The sequence below is a fragment of the Ochlerotatus camptorhynchus genome, unplaced genomic scaffold (assembly GCF_037179485.1).
Source record: "Ochlerotatus camptorhynchus isolate MF236.1 unplaced genomic scaffold, CSIRO-AGI_Acam_v1.1 ptg000335l, whole genome shotgun sequence".
In the NCBI taxonomy this organism is placed as follows: Eukaryota; Metazoa; Arthropoda; class Insecta; order Diptera; family Culicidae; genus Ochlerotatus; species Ochlerotatus camptorhynchus.
The window spans coordinates 1,456,286-1,472,022 of record NW_027040823.1 but is presented as its reverse complement, the minus strand read 5'-3'; the positions used below and the strand labels follow the sequence as shown (position 1 = coordinate 1,472,022).

Genomic DNA, 15,737 nt, shown 5'->3' with positions numbered 1-15,737 from the left:
TCGATTACAAAACGAATGTTTTTCAAATCTTCTTGCATAAGATTCAAAAGTTTACATTTAATATTCAATTTCAATCCATTTGGTTGAACATCATATGAATTTTCCACTGTATGATTAGTGATGATTTTCTTAAAGCCAAACTGCTCCACTTGCTGTTGGTTCGGGGAAACCGTTACAAATCTAATCATTTCTCAAAGAAACACATAATCGGATCAATCATTTGCTCGCTTCAAAATTTGTATGCGACGAATCAAAAGCTCTGCGAATTTCGCAAACAACCAACCTGACACAACTGCCACTTCGAATTCGAGTAACGCATACACACAGCATGCAGTGCGAAAAACACTGACAGCCCGTGCGTTACCGACAGCGTTTTGCGCCCCGTGCCCATGCAGCAACCAGTCAGAATTCAACCAATTCGTGCCCCATTCGGCCTCCGGTTCGGGTGCCGCTCGCATACACTGCCGTAGTTTTGTTGTTTGTTTCCCCGAACAACACAACCGGATCGTCCGGTCGGTCGCTGCTGGTGCTGGTCTTCGTCTTGTTGCCATCGTGTGCATTGTACAGTTTTATCGCGTTCGTCAGACCGTGCAGACGCACACATTCCATTGACTCGTCCGTATCCGCGCGGTGGGATCGCGTTTGTGTTGTGCTGTAGCATGTAGTGAGCCAAAAAAGTCCTACTCTTCTACTCGCCGTGTGTCGTCGTCGTCATCGTCCGATTGCTGTTTTGTGCCGTCGTCGTCGTCGTTGGTTGCCGTTTCACCATCATTCCAGTGTGGAAAGCAAAAAATAAGTTACAAATTTCGGAAAACATTCCACACGAAACGGATCGGAAGTGCGGAAAGTGTAAATACACGTAATATCGCGGTTCGATACCGAAGTTGGCCAGTGCAGTTTGGTGTTTACGAAATGTGACTTGGTGTCGAATTATTGTTGGTGAAGGAAAAACGGTGTTTTCCAGCGTTCTACTGTAAGTGCCAGCAAGAAAACCAGTCGCATAGGTAGTGGTTGTGTGTGACATATTTTTTTTCTCTTCTCCTGTTCGTTTCGGTTTCGGTTCTCTGCAACAACTTGCCTTGTGAGTGGCCTGGCAGTGGATGTTTTTTTTTGTTCGTTCTCTTGTTTTTCTTTTCTCTGCGTGCGTTTCGTCAGTTTGTTGTGTGTGCTGCATTCCAGTCAGAAAAACTGCCAGCATGTAGTTAAACCCTACCTCCACCGAAGTGACCGTAGTGGGCAATCGTGACGGTAGGAAGGAAGGAAGAAGTAGTCAGGCAGTCAGTTTTCAAAGTTTTCGTATTCCGTGAGTGTTTGGTTGGCGTTTGGCCGTAGCCCTTGTGTTGTTATGTATTTGTGAGCCTCGCGAGCCCACAACGACGACCAGCCATGTGTGAAGGCCAGAAAGGCCCCGAAGGAGGAAACACCAATTCAGTGGCATGGTGAACGAAGAGACGCGCGACGAGGGTGGAATGAGCCAAACCAAAACATAATAAGCCACCGTCTAGAAACGGATACTGGTCACTAGGGAGTGTTATTTTTCGGAGTCGAAGAGAGTTGGTGGAAATTTTGTTAACCGTGAAACTTGTTGGACACCGCCGTTGGCTGCTGCTGTCGGATGGAAAGGGAAATTCTGCGAATGGGTGCAAATTGATGCTTGCGCTTCGAGACAGACAGCGAATGAGGCGCGCACTCATTCGAACCAACTACCAGAAGAGAACCGTTAAGCACTTACCAGAAGGTTGAGATAGCGAACCTATTTTGATCGTATATACATGGCACAAGTAAGCCGATTTCAGACGGGGCGCCGTGAACAGAGCCTTCTAGGCGGCATTGCAATGCAATGCAAAGGTATTTGAATTTGACCCACTTGCTAGCTGATAATGGAATCAGTATAGGTATATTTGTAGTAATGGATGATACACAGGGAAACAATTGTGAGCAATTCAAAATGCACGAGATGCATATCAAACCAAATGGAAAAAGATAGCGACGGGTTTACTGGTGCTGATGTCTGTGTCAGGGAAATTTATATTCTGACGAGACGCTGACATAAAATATTCTAAAGAAAGGGTAATGCTGACACGAAAAGACGCAAGCTTATAAAATGAGAATCTATCACGAGCATGTCATCCAGATGTTGGTGATCTTTTCTGCACCAGGCTTTGAGAATGAGTTTCGCAGCATTATGTCATTCAGACCTTGAAGACACAGATGTTTGCAATGTTGCTAATGATATATGACTCAGTATGGTATGATTAAACATCTTTGTAAATATTGTTCGAGCATTTTTGAGACTTCATGTGATGTTATGTTGTTATTGGAAACATCAAAAAATTCCACTCAACAACCTTCTGATGAAAAGCAAATCTTTCATATTGGTCCTATGCATACTATGAGTGTGAGTAAGCTTTTCGGTAAATACTTTTGGGTCTTCTATGACTATGCAATAAACAATTCCCATGAAATTCTACCAAAATTAATGGAAAATCGCTCAGGTATTGGCCCATTATCAGTTTCTGTTTTTGCACCCGTTCCATTAAAGCTACCGTATTTTAAAGGCTGTTGATTGAAAGTTATGAGAGGAGGATGTGGTGTTAATTAAATACCCTGAAGAGCTAGACGAGCAGGTCTTTTCCATAGAAATCCACTCAAACAAATTCATACCATGATAGATGTGTGCATATTTGATCTGCAATAAGAGCATGCCATTAGTGACTGATATGCGGTGATGCCAGGTTCAATATAAAAAAACCCGAATGAACCCACCTATCAGTGAAATGTGCCTTTCTTGTATATATTCCAATGCTTTATTTTTTGGGAACAATTCTTAATTGTTTATGTAAACATAAGCAATATTGGGGCAAGCCATAAGGGTTGATCCATTTATTATCTTATTCTTCTACGGATTTCAAGCTTATTGCTTATCGCAGATTAGCTTATTGCGTGTTCTAGATGCACTTTCAAAGTTATTAATTGAAAGCATCCGATGCCTGTTTCATTTTTGAATTAGTATAATTGTGCGGCAGGTACAATCATACTCTATGTCCAGGTAAGTCGAGAAATTTTCCAACCCGAAAAATTTCAAGACCGGCCCGGGAACCGAACCCAGCCATCTCCAGCATAATCTTGCTTTGTAGCTGCGTCTTATCCACTGAGCTAAGGGAGGCCCCTATCAATTTATTATGTCACGCTCTGATGGGGCTTTAAGATTCAGTGACTAGCAATACAAGCCAGCGCTGCCCCCACGGGCCGGACGTGGTCTCTGGGATCAGCAGTGATATCATTTTAGTCCAATTTGATTCATCATTAGGAATTTTTGCCCACAATGAATGAGAAATGAAACAAAATGCCGCTGGAAAAATTTTCATCGAATACAGTAATGCCCCGTTTTTGTCAGCCCTAAATTCATCACACTGACAAAATCGGGACATTTTTTTTGCTTAATTTTTTCAACATAATATCTTTAAATGCTGTTTAATAATGCAAGATTTATGTTTTAGGAATCATTCAATATATACGAGCCCATTTAGGGGGCGGGGGAAGCTGGAATTTCAAACTTTTCAGTGTCATATAAGGAAAAACATTCTTACATTGATGGTGTGGAGGGGGGGGGGGTGGCTTAATGGACTTAGGTAAGAATTGAATGGCCACTCAATGCATATGTGGTTAAGCATTTTCTGTAAGAACAACAATAATAATACATAGTACATAATAAAGGCTTGCATATGTTCCATGGACCCCGTATTAAAATTGTCTGAATGAAATTTGTAAAGATTTTCACACACACACGCACACACACACACACACACACACACACACACACACACACACACACACACACATATACACACCCACACACACATACACACACAGTCGTGCTATTCTGCTCCCAAGAAGGGTGACACCTTCTTGAAATGGCAAGTGGGCTAATAGTGCGGCTGCCCCTGTCCCGGTAAAACCTTGGCAGGCCTCCGGATACGTTCAAAACTCGACACCAATTGGTGATTGGTGAGTAGTAGGCTCAGATGTAACATTACGATCTGGCTCTGAACACGGCCCCCATGAAGGACCGTGTCAACCCTAGCATAGCTTCCCTGATAGGAGATCACGATATGAGACTACATACAACGAGTGGAGATAGCGGCCCGGAGGGGGGACGCATCAGAATGGATATAATCGGAGAAAAAAAACAAAAAAAAGGCGAAAATTAAAAAACCAAAAAAAAATATGAAGGACGACGGCAAGACACCAGACAGTGAAAACGGAGGAGCGAACGTGTTCGCAAGAAGCGGAAAGCTTCAGAGATCACCAGCGTCAAACCAGGTGACCATAGCGAGTTCCAGTAGTAGCATACCCCAAGTGGAACAGCATGGGCCCCAAAGAGAGCAGCTAGGTGCGGTGCCATGCCATATATACACACCTAAATCCAGCAGTGGCAAACAGCAAGAATTGCAGCACGGAGGTTAGGAGGAAGATCGATGAACTCTATGCGTTCGTGAAAGATAAGAACAACATACACAAGGAGGTCAAGCTTCTAGCGACGGTCATCAAATCCGGCATAGCTGTGGCAGATCGGGAACTGCTAGAATGGAGAAGAAGAGCTGAAGCGGCCGAAAAGGCTCTGCTTGAGGCCAAAGAGAATGCAATGCTGGCTGAAGCGCAGGAGACGCTGAAGGGACCAACGAACCCACGTCCGGAGAAAAGAGATAGGGAAACGCCAGGAGACGAAGAGGACCCCAAAAACACAAGGACGACGAATACGGGGACAAGGAGCAAGAAGATGGAGAAGGCAGTGATTGGCGTAAATTCGAAAACCAGAAGGAGAAGAGGAAAAAACTGAAGGAAGAGGAACAAAGGAAGAAGGAAAAGAAGAATGAAGAGGAAGAGAAGAAGAAAAAGACGAAAGAGAGGAAGAAGGAAGTCAAGAAGAAGGAAAACCCCAGGCATCGTAGGGAGAGAAGTAAGGGCGACGCTCTGGTTATCGAGGCAAAAGACAAAACGACATACGCAGCACTCCTCCGGAAAGTGAGAGAGGATCCGGAGTTAAAGCAACTAGGCGAGAACGTGATGAAAACCAGGCGCACCCAGAAAGGCGAAATGCTCTTCGAGCTGAAGAAGGACTCGTCGGTGAGGAGTTCAGCCTTCAAGGAACTCGTCGAAAAATCTCTTGGCGAGGACGCGAACGTAAAAGCCTTATCGCAGGAGTCAGTGGTCGAGTGCAAGTATCTGGATGAGATCACAACAGAAGACGAGGTACGATGTTCACTGAAGGTGCAATGCAATCTGGGAGATGTGCCTATGACAATCCGGTTGAGAAAGGTGTATGGTGGTACACAAACGGCGTCGATACGACTTGCGACGGACGCAGCTAACGAGTTGCTGAAGACAGGACGAGTCAAGGTTGGGTGGTCAGTATGCCCCCTGAAAGCGAGGGATAGCGAGGGTTACCAAGCAAATGGAGAGATACTTTAAGTGCATGAACTTTGGTCACCAGGCGAGAAACTGCAAAGGCCCTGATAAATCGGAGCTGTGCAGGAAATGCGGAGAGAAGGGGCACGTTGCTAAAGACTGTATAAAGCAACCGAGGTGCATGCTCTGCAGAAAAGAGGACGGAAACGGTCAGATGACGGGAAGTTTCAGGTGCCCAGCTTACAAAAAGGCGATAGTGGGCCAATATTTAGTAATGGAGATAACCCAAATAAATCTCAATCATTGTGACACAGCACAGCAACTGTTGAGGCAGTCGACAACGGAAACAAAGTGCGACGTTGCAATGATTGCGGAGCCGTATCGAGTCCCTCCAGATAACGATAACTGGGTGGCCGATAGAGCAGGGATGGTGGCAATACAAGTTAACTTCCACTTGACGCAGTTCCATGGTTGCTTCAGGAAGTACCTGCATCGCTTAATTCTCGAAAAATGTCATTATTGAGCTCTACAATCAATAAAATACGAATACGACTGTACAAAACAGTCCACTTCAACCAAAACTAATTGAATCATATAGGCTGACAAAATCGGGTCAAAAAGCTGACAAAATCGGGGGCTGACAAAATCGGGTCACCACTGTATATGTAGATACAGCCATTTAAAAAGGCTAGTTTAGAAAGGATGGATATGCCTGCATTAGGCAAAGGAAAAACGTGTTGAAGTGTGGTTTTAAATGTTTCCCAAATGTCACGTGATATAATCTATCAAGGCCAAACTAACTTGTATTTTAGATTGGATAGACCACTCAAAAAAGTTTTTTTTTTTATATATTTGAATTCCACAGACAGTTTGTTGATGATATATGAGTTTTTCGGGTATGAAATCTTGTGAGTTACGTTCAAACAATTAAAATCCTATAGCCTGTTTTTTTTCTAAGAAAATCATATCAATAATATAGGTGAGGTGAGCACAATTTAATTAATTTATTTCAAGGATGATTTTTCAAAAGAAAAATGGGTTAAAAATGATGAAAATCTGGGTATAACTAGTTTGGAGTTAATTGTTTACATGTTCAAAATTTCATAACTATTGGTTCAGTGGTTATTGAGATGTCATCGAAACAAGAAGAAAATCGCCGGAGAATCCGACTGCGACCATGAGATGGATCGGAAGACAACTGGGAATCACCCATACAACTGTGTCTCGAGTGGTAAAATCGTTTAAGCAGTCCCAGACGACCGAGCAGTGGGCTGGAAGTGGAAGAAAATCGAAGACAGCTGACCCTGTGAAGGCCCGGAAGGTGTTGGATTAATTCAAGCGTAATCCGAACCTTTCGATTCGCGACGCGGCTCTGAAGGCAAAGCGTTCCGCCTGGTTCGGTCAGCAAACCATGAAACGAGCTGGGTTTCGTGTATTCAAGGTCCGGAAGGCACCGAACCGGCGTGATCAACAAAACACGGCGGCCAAATCCCGCGCAAGCAAGCTGTATCGAGAGTGGTTAACGAAACCGATGTGTGTGGTTATGGATGACGAAACCTACATCAAAGCAGATACCGGGGCTGGAGTTCTACGTTGCCAAATCACGGTTTGATGTTCCGGAAGACATAAGGAAGAAGAAAGTGGACAAATTCGCCAAAAAATACTTGCTCTGGCAGGCCATGCCAATGCGGTAAACTGAGTAAACCGTACATCATAAAGGGTACCATCAACAGCGAAATTTACCGTTCCGAGTGCCTCCAGAAGCGTCTGTTGCCCTTCCTGCGGTCCCACGGAGGCGAGACATTATTTTGGCCGGACCTGGCATCATGCCATTACGCGCGATCGACGTTGGATTGGTACAGAGTCAAAACCGTTGTTTTTGTACCAAAAACCGCCAACCCCCCAAATTCACCAGAGATTCGTCCGGTGGAAAGATTTTGGGCCATAATGAAGGCCAAAGTTTAAAAATCATCCAAGGTGTTTAAGAACAAGCTGGAGTTGGAGAAAGAATGGATGAAAGTGACCAAAAAGGTCGGCTCCACCATTGCGCAAAATGTAATGAGGGGTTTTAAGGGAAAAGTGTGGGCTTTCAGCGATGGAATGGAAATTGAATAAAGTAATTATGCCGAAACATAATCCATATGTTTTAGTTCATTCCCTGAAAGTTTCAAGACAATCCGACTTAAAATAAATTTTTGGCGAACACTTTTGTCTGGTGCATTTTTTCGAGTACAGGCCTTAATAGGTTGCCACTGGATCCCTATAATGTGTTCTGTATATGGATTCTGGAGACTGTGGGATGGTGCACGGGAAGATCCGAAGCATCCGTAAAAGTGGTCAATTCAAAACTGATTTTAGAGCTCCACGGTTTTTTAGAAACCACTGATAAATTAATTTGAATGAGAACTCAATTAGGCGATATTTTCAAATGGTTTTGATGTGATGAGCATGAGCATGAGCATTGCCCGACCATACATTTCAGTAGTTGCTACTCCGTGATTGACCAGATTTATTTGCACAAGGAACCATAATAATGGAGCTTGGGAGTAGCAATCCATTCTCAGTGAACAAAATGCGGAGAATCCTTATATTTGTTATTTCAATAACCGTTGTAACTAGAGACCGAGTATACCTATGCATCTCCACGGTTATCACGAGAAGGACGTTTTTTTAGTGGGAAGGGTAAGTTAGATCTGGATTCACATGGGAAGTGATGCGACCTTTTAAAGCCTGTTAAGCAAATGACGCGACCCTATCAACTCAGTAATGTAAAGGAGCTTGGGTTCGAACCCACAATCTTCTGCTCAGCAACCAAATTTCTGGAGCCACATCCCGATTCCAAAAATACCCATAATGTGGGGTATTTGGATGTGTTTACAGTTGTTCTGTATCCGGAAGCCGGCATCTTGAATTTCAAAAGGGTGTCAAATATGACTTTCCAGTTCCTAAACGTCAACCCGATTCTAAAAATACCCATGTTGTGGGGTATTTGAAAGTATTTATCAGTTCAAGACCAACAATTGAAATGGACTTATTTCCATTTTGTAAACAAACCTTGTAAGGCCATTTTCTCGCGAACCGAAACCTTCATTCGCAAACCTGAACCACAATCGGGTAGAGGAGAATTTCCCCTACCTGTTCATTATGTTGGTTTGCGAATGAAGGTTTCGGTTCGCGAGAAATTGGCCTTACAAGGTTTGTTTACAAAATGGAGTTAAGGCCATTTCAATTGTTGGTCTTGAGTTTTTCTGTAACCGGTAGCTGCCATATTGGATATCAAAATGGCGTCAGTAATAGAATTACGGTCGCTACACGTAAGCCCGATTCCAAAAATACCCAAATTGAGGGGTATTTGACAGAATTTCCAAGTTTTAAAATTTTGATTTCAAAATGGCGTCAGACATCGATTTCCGGACTGCATGTCACCAGCTTCCAAAAATACCCATATTGTGGGTTGTTTGACAGTATTTCCCAATCTTTTAAATTTGTCGAACCTCTTAACCGAATCCTTTTATCATGACCTTTGAGTGTGTTGGTTTATTTCCTTTAATTCCGTTATAATTGCTTATCTTTTGACAGATACGCGTATTTCGCCTACTACTTGCAGACTTCATCAGTGCCAAGTACTCAACACCAGAGTATATGAAAGATATGAATTGATTGTTTTTGTTCAATACATCTGGAAAGAGGATGTTCATGAGGAATTGTTGTTCTGAGAGCCAACTATGCGCGGAACGAGTGACGAAATATTTGACAAGTTGGATTCCTTCGTCAAGAGCAAAGGTTTAGAATGGAAAAAAATGCATCGGATTAAGTACGGACGGCGCACGTGCAATGTGTGGAAGAAGCAGTGGAGTTGTGACGAGAATTTTGAAGCTAAATCTTAACATTCCTTGGACTTACTGCAGCTTGCACCGGGAGGCATTGGTGGCCAAAACTCTTTGCGATGACTTCAAAAACGTGTTGACCACCACGATTAAAATTGTAAACTTTGTAAAAACCAAACCCCTCCAATGTCGCTTATTCGAGAAGCTATGTAACTTTACTACACTGCTGTTACACACGGAAGTTCGATGGTTGTCGCGAGGTAAAGTTTTAACAAGAGTTGTGGAACTACGTGAACAGTTGGCGACTTTTTTGGAAAGGAAAGAGAACTTTTCAGTCCTTTTGCGTGATAAGGATTTTTCTCTGAAGCTCGCATATCTCTCTGACATTTTTCAAAAGTTAAACCATCTCAATACCTAGTATCTTCAAGGATCAACGTCGATGGACATTTTTGACGTTCATGATTAAATCAAGGGATTTGTGCGAAAGCTGGATTTGTGGTCTCATAATTTGCAAAACGGAATTTATGATTGCTTTGAGTCGCTCGAAACTTTGTTGAAAAGCATCTCAAACCACCATCTTCTACCATCAATGGAATTTTGAAACACCTGAAAACCTACAAGGGAAAGTTTTGCGAATATTTTGATGCGGAAATGGAAAACAAAAACGGATCGTTGATCTTTTCAACCAGAAGGAAGCAATCACCCATATATCCACGACGACTTATGAAGAGTTAATATATTTATCAGAAGACAGTATACCGAAGCTCAATTTTAACTAGTGGCATCCCGTAACCTCACTTTTTACCTGTGGACAAATTTTCAAAGCCAGATTTAATGCCATATTCATATTCGAATCGGTTGAAAAATACACTTAATATTCAAGTTTCTTTGTTATCTATCCATTGCAAGCAATATTTTGATAATTGTTTATGTTTTGAGAGTTGGTGCACAGGTAGATTGAGGTTAAGGAAACGCCACTGATTTTAACCGAAGGAATGCGTTGAAGTTTTGGATAAGCGTGCAACATATATGCCCACACCTATTCGAAGAAGCAGTAAAATTTCTTCAGCCATTTACAACATCCTACCTATGATGTGAGGCTGGGTTCCCCGAAATGGTTGCCATTAAAACCAAATACTGAAATAAACTACGCTTAGCTTCATCGTTGCGGTTGACATTATCTAAAATTGATGTTGACGTAAGTCAGGTCATCGAAAATAGTCGAAAACAAAGCCATCCATCGTTACATTCTTGGGCCTATATTGTATAACATTTTCTCTTCGGACCACAAATCTTTGATCACCGATAAGAGTGGAATTTCAATTAGTTAAAGGAAGAAATGGCCGTGTTATTTGCAGCAAACTGCAGAAAAGTTTAGATGTTTTCTCTTCTTATTTACAAAAATGGAAGATTTCTCCCAACGCTTCCAAAACTCAGCTTCTAATATTTCCACATAAGCCTAGAACTTCCTTTTTGAAACCTAGTAGTAGTCACATAGTCACTATGAACGGAGTTCCAATCAATTTTAATAATTATTCTAACTAAATCTCTGAATATTTTGATGCCACAATAATCATGCTTTAAAAATGATAATTTACCGATGGAGAAAATCACATTTCCATTGATTTTTCCTGATGCAATTGGTTCATTCTAGGCTGAAAATGTGGCTTCCAAACACACATGATTTAGAATTTCTCTGATTCTTAAAACTGGGCGGAGCCATTAATATTATTATTGCAACCGAACAACAGTCCTGTGAAGAATTTTAAATCTATAAATGTTTGACTCTACCTAACTCCAACTACCAGGCAATGCTTGAAACATCGAATTACCTCTCTCACCACAGCACTCTCCTTTTCAACACCAAAAAAACAATTACCGAATCCACCAGGAACACTCGAAACCGGCATACAGCAGTATACGGCAATCCTTGGCTGCGGTGGCGGGACCACCATTGAAAATGAGTTAAAACTTCCTGGGCAGCAGCTGCGACACTCAAAACTCAATTAAAATTCAGAACAAAAACATCGCCCTGCTTCTGAACTACTTCCCGCTCCTCTCTGGCCAGAAGCAAAATTGAAAGCCACAAACCGATTTCACTTTTTCATTCAAAATTGCGTACATGGCTGTATGTGAACACCCGGGGAAAATGGAAAAAAAGCATATCGTTCACAAAAACGACTAAAACAAAATAACACACACTTAACAGAAATGAAGTACCTAGTGGCCCAATGGCACTGACTGCAAAAAAAAAAAGAAAGAACCCGGAAAACAAAAACACAAACATTAAACTGTGAAAAGCCATTGTCGGATGCTGCCAAAGAGGATCCAGCACAGAAAAGGCCATTTCTGAAACAACACATACATTCCGTCGTCGTTCAAAAGTTTAAATATTTAACTATCCTCCGGGTCATACGCTCTCCGTTTGGTCCCACATGCCGGAGATGCCTTTTTTCCCCCGAATGCTTTTATGTGTATCAGCATGGCGGAGTGGTAGCATTCTATACCCGACGACAATTTGCTACAGTTGGTGAAGGTATGCTTCTTGGAGCTGAGGCCACCCCCCTGCCCCCACCCACGCCATGCTCTAGCTTTCCGAGGGCAGGTCGAATTTTATGTATGATTAATGCGGTGTAGGTGCTGTATGATAAACTGTTTCCTTTGCGCTAGTTTTTCCGTTGGCCGGCCCGGCAGCAGCGCCACACTAATACCACCTACAAACTTGCGCATAATTCGAATGCGACATCAGACCACGACAGTGGCGGTGGCTAGGAAAATCGAAACTTTGCGACGTCAATACCGACGACCGGGGGCTTTCGGTTCGTTTGGAGCCCCGGAGTAAATGTAGGTAGGGCAGTGCGGGAGGGTTTCGTGCCCTTGATAATTACCCTGCACCAATTCAATTGCGTTTTCGGTCTAATTTGAACGATGGGAAAAAGTCCAAAACGACAGAACCGGTATATTGATCAACCAATTTTAATTCTCGCTGTTTTGATGGTAGGTTTTTGCCTTTTTCGGTACAGCTAGGTATATCACTTGAAAGATAAATTTTAGATCTGATGCCCGGAAGGTCAAGTCATGCTGAACATTACATTAGGTCGCAAGTAACATTGACAGATTCTTCTCGTCGATTTTCTCTTTGTATGCCCACGGCCATATAAAGACATTTCCAGGTAGTTTCAGCACACAGATCGATACAAGAAGCTTTTATCTATAGTATCTAATACGACAAACACAACGAAAAACGGTTATGTACTTACCAAAAAGGCTAAGACTGCTGTCCAAATAAGTCGTCTCCACTCTACTCGATCCATGGCGAAGAATCCGCAGGTCGCCTTCTACTTGGTCGACCCACCTTGCCCAATGCGTGCCTCTTCTTCTTGTACCTGTTGGGTCGCTTTCTAAAACTATTTTCACTGGGTCGTCGTCCGGCAGTCTTACGACGTGCCCAGCTCACCATAGTCACCCAATTTTTGCAATGTAGATGATGGATGATTCTCCTAGCAGCTGCTGCAATTCGTGGTTTATTCACCTCCTCCACGAGCATAGTTCAGGTCTTGTGGCCCTAGAAGACCACCGGTGTAATCAACGTCTTGTAAATAATCAACTTCGTGCGACGGCAAATTTTATTCGACCGGACCGTCCTCCGGAGTCCAAAGTAAGCACGATTCCCTACTATAGTGCGTCTTTGAATTTCTCTGCTGGTATCATTTACGGCGGTCACCAGTGAGTCCAAATACACGAACTCGTCGACCACCTCGATTGCGCCACCGTCAATCTAAACTCGGGGTGGGAGGCTAAATTGGCCCTTATTGCCGATGTCACTTTACGGTGAAGTGATTCCCATTTGATTTACACGGCAATCACTTCACCGTGAGTGACAAGTGGTCACTTCGTTTGCACCGTGAAGTGACACTCGTAATAAGGGCCATTGTCTTCCCTAGAACCTCTTCCACTCATATATTTCGTCTTCGATGCGTTGATGGCAAGTCCAATCCGCCTAGCTTCAGCCTTCAGTCTGATGTACGTTTCCGCCATCGTCTCAAAGTTCCGTGCCATGATGTCAATGTCATCGGCGAAACCAAGGAGCTGGATGGACTTCCTGAAGATCGTGCCAATCGTGTCTATCCCAGCTCTTCTGATCACACCTTCTAACGCGATGTTGAATAGCAGACACGAAAGTCCATCACCTCGTCGTAGCCCCCTTCGAAATTCAAAGGGACTCGAGAGTGTCCCCGATACTCGAACAACGCACATCACTCGATCCATCGTTGCCTTGACCAATCGCGTCAAGCTGATCTCGATTGATTGTGTCGTATGCGGATTTGAAATCGATGAACAAATGATGTGTGGGCACGTTGTATTCGCGGCATTTCTGCAGAATTGCCCCACGAACTTTCTTGCAAATGGTGACAGGCGGCGGCATAGAATTTGGGAGAATACCTTGTAGGCGGCACTCAGCAGTGTGATCGCGCGGTAGTTGCAGCAATCCAACTTTTTTTTTCCTTTGATTTGTTTTTTTCCGTTGATCTTGTTTTCCGTGCTGAGCACCAATGCTACCGACGTGCCAGGAAGGCAGCTCCCACACCTGGACCCTACCTATCGACCCATCAACTCATGAACCGGGGACCAACGGCTTTACTTCCCATCCGAAGGAAGGCGTGATCAGAGATGTTATGTCTCAGAACATCCCGGCGGCGCCGACTGGGATTGAACCCAGGCCTGCTGGGGTGAGAGGTAATCACGCTTACCACTACACCACCGGCGCCGTTAAAGCAATCCATCTTGTCGCCTTGTTTGTAGATTGGGCATACGACACCTTCCATCCACTCCTCCGGTAATGTCTGCTCCTCCTAAATCTTGGCAATTACCCAGTGCAGCGCTCTAGCCAGTGCTTCACCACCGTATTTTAATAGCTCATTTGGTAGTTGATCTACACCAGTTGCTTTGTTGTTCTTCAGCCGACCGATATCCTCCTCAACTTTTTGAAGATCAGGACCCGGTAGCCCGTCGTCTTCTGCGCGTGCTCCAAGGTCTGTTTCGGTCTTCCTGCTGACGCTTCTTTTGTCTATTCCGCGTTTTCTGTATCGCTCCATATTTAATCTCGTGCGGTGTTGCAGCATTCTCGCCCGTGTTGCATTCTTCTCCTCTACTAACAGTTTGCATTCGCCGTCAAACCAGTAATTTCTTCGGTCCGGGATCGCAGTACCTTGTGCCGCTTCAGCAGTACTACCAATGGCGGAACAGAGGTTCTCCAGCCATCTTCAACAGTAACTGCGCCAAGCTGCTCTTCCGTGGGTAGCTGCGCGTAAGTCTGGGCAACTTCGGCGTCCCGTAATTGCTCAATGTTGGGTGGCGGCGTTCGACTTCGACGGGTGTTATACACCGTTGAGACTTTTGAGCGCATGCATACTGCGACTAAGTAGTGGTCCGAATCTATGTTCTCACTGCGGTACGTGTGGACGGTGATAATGTCGGAGGAGAATTTCCCGTCGATTAGAACGTGATCGATTTAGTTTTCTGTGTGTTGGTCAGGTGATCTCCAGGACGATTTTTAAGTCCCGTTGCAAACAGCCGTCGTACACCTGCCCCAGCTGCGCATAGAACGCTTCTTTCTCGTCGTCGGGTCTCCCTTCGTGAGGGCAGTGCACGTTGATGATGCTGTAGTTGAAGAAACGGCCCTTAATCCTCAACTTGCCCATCCTCTTGTTGATCGGCTGTCAACCAATCACGCGTTGGTTCATCTTACCCTCGAAGTCGCGTGGTTGAAGTTCGTCGTAGATTAATCTATCGCATCCCAGGAAGCCGAGCAATTTGCAGTTCCATGTTCCGAGTTTCCAACCTCCTTATTTCGTCGTATAGGTCTGTGCCGATTGTTGCGATCAGGTTTCCTTTCGTCAGTATTTGCAACTTTATGTTTTATCCAGGGCGGCTTGTTAAGCCTGCCGCAACCCCCTGTCTAGCCGGGGGACCATCGTGCACAGCTCTGTTTAGAGTCCCACGCTGGCACTAGGACGGTGATTAGCTGCTCCTTACATGGAGAGCAGACGCCGTTTTGATCCGCACCGGTGAACAGATGCTCGGTTTTGGTGAAGCATTTCCTCTATCACCGTACTATGGTTACCGCGCCAGTGTTCGCGTCGCACCTCTTCACTTTGCTATTGCCGGACTGGCAACATTGCCCAGGATACACCACCCAGCTGTGTCCATGTTTCAGCTGGTAGTCTTTTGTTATTATATGACTCGGGGAGGCGTGAGGTAGGAACTTGTGAGGACCAGAGCTAGGTATTCCGCTTCTTCAAGGTTGTCAACTCGCTATTTTTTAGCCCATCAAAAATACAATGATGCTACAAATTTTGGATTTTGTATTGAAAAACATTGATTGTTTTTGTTTTATAGTTTTCATGGTTTGTAGACAGAGGGCGCAACATATTTTTTATATTTTTCCTTCAAAATTTAAACTTTTTACGTAGCGGCGCCGGTGGTGTAGTGGTAAGCGTG

General features: G+C 43.9%; 1 protein-coding gene across 3 annotated transcripts in view; it reads left to right on the top strand.

Moving 5' to 3' along the window:
• Positions 1 to 521: 521 nt before the first annotated feature.
• The window catches only part of RASSF8 (ras association domain-containing protein 8), a 256,970-nt gene continuing 241,754 nt past the window's right edge, over positions 522 to 15,737 (top strand). Inside the window, exon 1 of one of the 3 annotated variants that reach the window (XM_065230942.1) lies at positions 522 to 973. The gene's annotated coding sequence lies outside the window, so the exon portion shown is untranslated. Of the gene's footprint in view, positions 1,005 to 15,737 lie in introns of all 3 variants that reach the window. The other 2 variants (XM_065230940.1, XM_065230941.1) reach the window with 2 other exon arrangements.